At 45.8% G+C, this 6,083-nt stretch overlaps 1 pseudogene; it reads left to right on the top strand.

Annotated features, from left to right (window-relative positions):
* The first annotated feature begins 518 nt into the window (after positions 1–518).
* Positions 519–1,725, top strand: LOC141917394 (hemojuvelin pseudogene; annotated as a pseudogene).
* The last annotated feature ends 4,358 nt before the right edge of the window (positions 1,726–6,083 follow it).

Here is a 6,083-nt window from a genome sequence, read left to right as displayed (position 1 = left end):
ACTACCCATGAAGGCGAAATGGAGGTACCAAGGCCTAAACCACACATGCACTCTGGGCTGGGGGCATGGAAATCCATTTTCCTACTGTGTAGTCAGACCCCCAACTCCAGTGAGCCAGACCACTGTCTTCAGCTCCGCAACTGACAGCAAAACCCAGAATATTTTCCCTTGTGATATGTATGTATTGATTTTGTAAGTGTCCATATAAACCGTCTTATAATTGTATTTGTTCATTTGGTTAAAATATTATTAATTAACATTGTTATTGTTACTGTTACCTTTATTATATGTTTAATTAGAATGTTCTTAACCATTATTAATGTTAATATTGTTTTATTTGTTATTTGTAGTGTTATTACTCATTTACCTTTGTTTAAATCTGGGATAGAAGTTTCTAGACCCAGATGACGCATGCGCTTTAGGATAAAGGGGCGTGGAAAGCAGTTTTCCTGCTGCGTATGCTGACCCCAACTTCAGCAGACCAGGGCCGCAAACACTCAGTGGTATATTAGATTAGAATGGAGAAACCTGCCTGCAGTAAGAGCCCGGGGCAGCTGGAAAACCCTGGCTTCTTCCTCCTCCGAGCTCTCTTCCTCCTCCTCTTCTGCAGACATGTTTCTTCTCAGTGCAAGATCCGGCGTGCAACTCGGAGTACGTGGCCACCACTCTCAACCTGCGTGGCTCCAACAGGAACGTGGCGTACTGCAACGTCCTCCACTCCTACTCCCGCTGCACCCGCAAGACGGCTGGCACCTGCCGTGGCGACCTGACCTACCACTCTGCCATCCACAGCATCGAGGACCTCATGATCCAGAACAACTGCTCCAAGGAGGGGCCTACATCGCTGTCCCGACCCCGACCCCCGGCCCCCAACCATCAGGGCTTCAAGTCTCTCGATACCTGCAGCTATGAGAAGAGTTTTCTCTACAAGCACGGCCAACCCCCCAGCTACCAGCACTGCGCGGCTTTCGGGAACCCCCATATCTGCACTTTCCACGATGACTTCCACACTTGTCGGGTGGAGGGCTCCTGGCCTCTCTTGGACAATGACTACTTGCTTGTACAAGCAACCATCTCTCCGGTGGCGAAGAGCTCCAACGCTACGGTCACCAGCAAGCTCACCATCATCTTCAAGAACATGAAGGAATGCATCGACCAGAAGGTCTACCAGGCTGAGATAGACAACCTCCCAGCAGCCTTCGACGACAGCTCGGTGAACGGGGGCGAGAGACCGGGCGGAAGCAACTTGGCCATCCGGGAGCGCAGCCCCGGGCGGCACGTGGAGATCCACGCAGAGTACATCGGCACCATCATCGCCATCCGGCAGGCCGGCCGCCAACTCTCCTTCTCCATCCAGGCAGCCGAGGAGGTGGCGTGAACCTTCACGGAGGATCAAGACCTGCAGCTCTGCATGGGAGGTTGCCCCCGTGGCCAGCGCATCTCCCGCAGCGAGTGCTGCCGCGCCCGCGAGGCGGCCGAGACGGCCCGGGCACTCTGCAAGGAGATGCTGCCCGTGGAAGACGTCTACTTCCAGTTGTGCATCTTCGACTGGTGACCTCCAGGGATGCCAACTTCACCATGGCGGCTTATGGGGCCTTGGAGGACGCCAGAGTCTTCCTTCCCAACGCCGAGAAACTCCACATCTTCCAGGCTGGGGCAGGCTGCCCGCGCGTCTCTTCTTCCTTCCTCCTCCTCCTCCTCACCTCTGGTCTTTGGGCTGTTTAGTGACACTTTTGAAGATCAAGTGTCACTGCAGCAATAAGAAATCGGAGGCCCAGACCTCGGGCAGGGGAGCACCTAGCATATTAAGACTAGTTAAGTAAAAGAATTGACTTAGTATAATAGAAAAGGGGGGATTGATGTAGGGGACCATACAGAACTAGGGACAATAAGCTAATTATAACTGTATGTGTTATATATATCTCTTATGGGTAGTCATAGAATATAGTCACGTAATCACATAAATTAATGGAAGAGGAAACCAGTTTTTCTTTCCCGAACAGAAGGGGGGGGGGGGGGGGGGGCGGCGCTCTCTCTCTCAAGGGATCGATTGTAGGGAACAAGAATTCTAAAACAGGATGGCATCCGTTACAAATACATCCATAAATCTCTTTGCTTAAGGAAAACAAATGGTAAGCAATTAGCTCAGACTGATAAGAGCACTGCAAGCTTGCAGGATCATCACATTCCAGGCAAAGGGTGAAAAGTACACCATGAGGAGGACCTACGGCCTTCCTCCCAAAGACCCTTGCCCACAATTTTTGGAAGAATCTGCGCAAGCGCAAAGAACTGATAAGCTAATTACCATACAGAGCGGGAGTAGGCGGGTTCAGGTAATTAATATGTATAGGCGGTAGTTAAATATTCATTGTTTCATTGTATAAATATGGGGCGACCTGTCACTTTAGGTACGCATGTTTGGAGGAATGATCCCCCATGCGCCTCAGTGCTGAATAAACATACCTACTCTAAAACCTTTCAGGCTTTGGAGTTTTGATTCCGCAAGTCACAGGAGAAAAAAGAAGGTCCTGAATCCAAAGCTGCTGGGCTGAGCAACCAAAGCAAAGGATCTCAGGATCGGGGTTGTTCTGGTGAAAGGGAAGACCCACACGCTGCTCCATCTGAACAGACAGATCCCAAACCAGAGACAGAAGGGGAAAGCAGCAGCAAAGGCTGCAATGCACAGGGACCCTGTCAAGCTGCTCCAACACATCCTTACGGTGAACCAAGGGTCTCACCAGCACCGACTGCAGAAACTTTTAAAGCCCACCCGTGGCTTTTTTTCCCTTGACAATCAGATGAAGTTGTAGAGATCAGCACAACATAGTGAACGGTTTGAGGAGTACACTGAAATTCATCTCTGTATGTACCTACTCCTAGACAAACAAATACGAAATATATTCTGTTCCATCTCCAGCCAGGATAGGATTTCAATTCCCATCTAATTTCACCTCTCCAGTAAAGCCACTCAGTAGGAAAACCCTCAGGGCATAAAATGGACGAAGTGAGGCATGCAAATACTCCATTCTAGCACAGCACATGTCTCCAGGGGTCTGCAACTGATTCTGCAAACTAGATTCATGACAAAACATCGCACCCTTTATAAAAATCTTCCCAGAATGATATGACAGGCTACGACCTAGCATTCGTTACAGGAGAAACACCTCTTCATTCTTCATGCATTAAGTAACGAATGGCAAAAACCTCGTTAAGAGGGGAAAAAAAACCTCACGGCAAAATATCTCCTAAAATAATTTCACCTCTGCATATCGCAGTAACCAGCACCTTTCACTTTGTTCAGTGACACTGACCTCACTAGGAGCACACCGTGAGTAAGGATTGTAGGACAGGGAATAGAGAGAATCACGTTTTGTTCAGAATGGCTTTTGACCTGGGAAGCCAGAAGACATCTAAGCAGCATATTCTGGTTAATTTATTTTGATATGTGAAGATTAACTCCAGGGAAATAAAAATAATACATTCAAGGATTCTTTCCACCATTCCTGTAACTGTTCCTATTGTCACAGTCATTAAACCCCTCTGTTAACTCCCCAAGCATTACAGGTCTGCGATATTCAAGATAATAAAGTAGCCCCAAAACAACCTTCCTGAATAACAATCATTCATAACTGATAAATTGCAAAAGGTCTTTCTAATACACACAGACAGTAACCAGAGCACAACTGAAGCACAACCAGCACTGACTGAAGCACAACTAACATGAACAAAGGCAAAACTATCACAGTGCAAAAGCAAGAACCCCAGCTTCAGAAGGATGCTGCACCCCGAGTCACTCTGCTGCACCCCCAGACCAGTTTGTCTCAGGGGAAATGTTCATTCCAACAGACAGGGGCATTTTCTCCACACAAGCTCAGCAAATGGTTTTACAGCAGCACGGCAATGCCACCTGTCTGACAGAGCAAACCAAACCCGGTTTTAGAGAGAAACACGCTCTGAATAATCACTGTAGTGCCCTGCCCGAACTGTTTTCCAAAATAAACAACCACAGGAGGAGGGTTTTGCTGTTGTTATGTGCCAAACTCTCACACCATATCATCATTTTTCACAGATACTCTTTAATATTTATTCTGCATGTTCCCCACAGGAAATTGTGATCAGCTACAGCTCAGAAATGTAGGAAGTTTTCTAAATCTTAGAAGACTGAAGTACTGAAACTTATCATTCCATATGTCTGTTCAGCTTCTCTTGACACAAAGACTCTCTTGCTTCACTTCTCAGCTCATTTGCTACTAGAGCAACAAGCCACTTAAAACACTTCTGTGGGACTGCCCACTCCTGAATACAAATATTTGGATTTTGTACACACTACTTATTGGTAAGGGTTTTGCTATTGCACACAAAAACAGATGCCGGCCTCTGAAGTTTTCTCCTACTTCTCTACTTTTAACTCACCTCCTAAAGCCAGAGGGACCGGGGAGATGTTGAATGGCAACAGAGCACAGTTCAGCAGCTTCTCCTCTTCAGCTGGTACCTGGAACCAGGATCTCTCCTTCAGGTACACTGTGGGCAGCCCAACACACAGCTCACTAAGTGCCACGGCTCATGTTCTTCCAAGCACTCAGGGGCATTAGTTCAAAGCAAAAACAATTAATCTGCACCTTGACAGTAGGACTTGTTCGGGCTTTCCCCATCCTTTTCTGACACCACACAAAAGAAAGAAGTCTGGCCTTCTCTGCTTGTGCTGATCGGTTTGTTGGATGTCAATGAAAACAGACTCACTCAAATATACGATACCTGTTACCTTTTCAGTCAAAAGCTGAGTTTCACAAAAGCTCCATATCCACAACATGCCTCCTTGAGGACTTCAGGTAGGTAAGGATTAAAAACAAAGCCAGATCTTCAGGTGTGTAAATGGATACAGCCTGTGGGCTTAAACAAATCCATTCTCATCAGTCCAACACCCTGAACGAGTGCTCCACCCTATGCTTTCAGAAAAGGTAATAGAAAAATAACCCAGGGGAAGGGAGGAAGACCTTTCCAAAAAAACCCCAACAAAAGAACAACAACAACAAAAACCCAAAAAAACCCATAGAAACAGAAAACAACAAAAAAATTTAAGAATAGTTACTCAAGCTTTTTTCTCACATACAATTATGAGCACCAGATCTAACAAGGCCCAGTTACCTACAGGTTTGCACACTGTGGCTAGTTCATTTTAATGTCTAAGCAGCTCCCAGCAGCCAGGACACACACAAAGCTCTTCTAGGTTGACTCTTTGACACTGATGATAGAATGAGCTCACCAGGCAGCTTTTCTCTCAGCCAGAGACTCTACGGGAGTCTCTCTCCTCCAATTTCTCAAAACTTACTAAAACTTAATAATTTTTAAGACTTCCATGCCTTTGACAAATACTGCAAAAGCAACCAACAAGTTCAAAAATACCTGGTGCAGATTAATATACAAACAGTACACCAGGACAGTAGGACAGCAAGTCTTGTTTCCATAGGAAATCAGCATAAGCTCTTTTCACCGTATTGTGTTTTCATCTGTCCTCTGAGCAACACAATTTACCAAGGGTTTGCAAGCTTCATTTCTGACTTCCAAGACAGAAAAAGTTTTGTGAGATATGTTTATCTGATTCGTGCCCATGTGAGTGATAAAATGTAATTCTCTTACCTATGGAATTCCTAAATGCTTTTGTACTTTTTTTAGGAAATAAGATGTTATGTACATAGTTCTTGTTGTTAAGATCAATTGCTGTTAGAGGGGAGTTAAAATGGCCTCCACCATCAAACCAGACAGTGTCATGTCCAGACTTGCTTAGACTATGTCTGCAAATGCACCTGTGCTGAGTCATCCCCCATAAATGGAAAAACCCAAGAAAAGCCCGGGGAAACTTGTTTACAACTTTGCAGACCCCTCAGGGTACGCCCATCATGAATATGGATGAAGCCTACACTATAAAGGGACTCAGTGCTGTCGTGTAAGGTGTGTGTCCTGGTAGAGCAGAGACTCCCGGCACACCCAGCGCTGTTTGCTTGTCTTTATTCAAACAATAAATTTGGAGTTAAGTTTTTAAAATCTTAATGAGTCTGAGCTCATTTATAACAGTTTCAAGAGGA

Source organism: Strix aluco, chromosome 37 (assembly GCF_031877795.1).
Source record: "Strix aluco isolate bStrAlu1 chromosome 37, bStrAlu1.hap1, whole genome shotgun sequence".
NCBI lineage: Eukaryota > Metazoa > Chordata > Aves > Strigiformes > Strigidae > Strix > Strix aluco.
The sequence above is the reverse complement of the archived record's forward strand: the minus strand, read 5'-3'. Positions and strand labels throughout refer to the sequence as shown.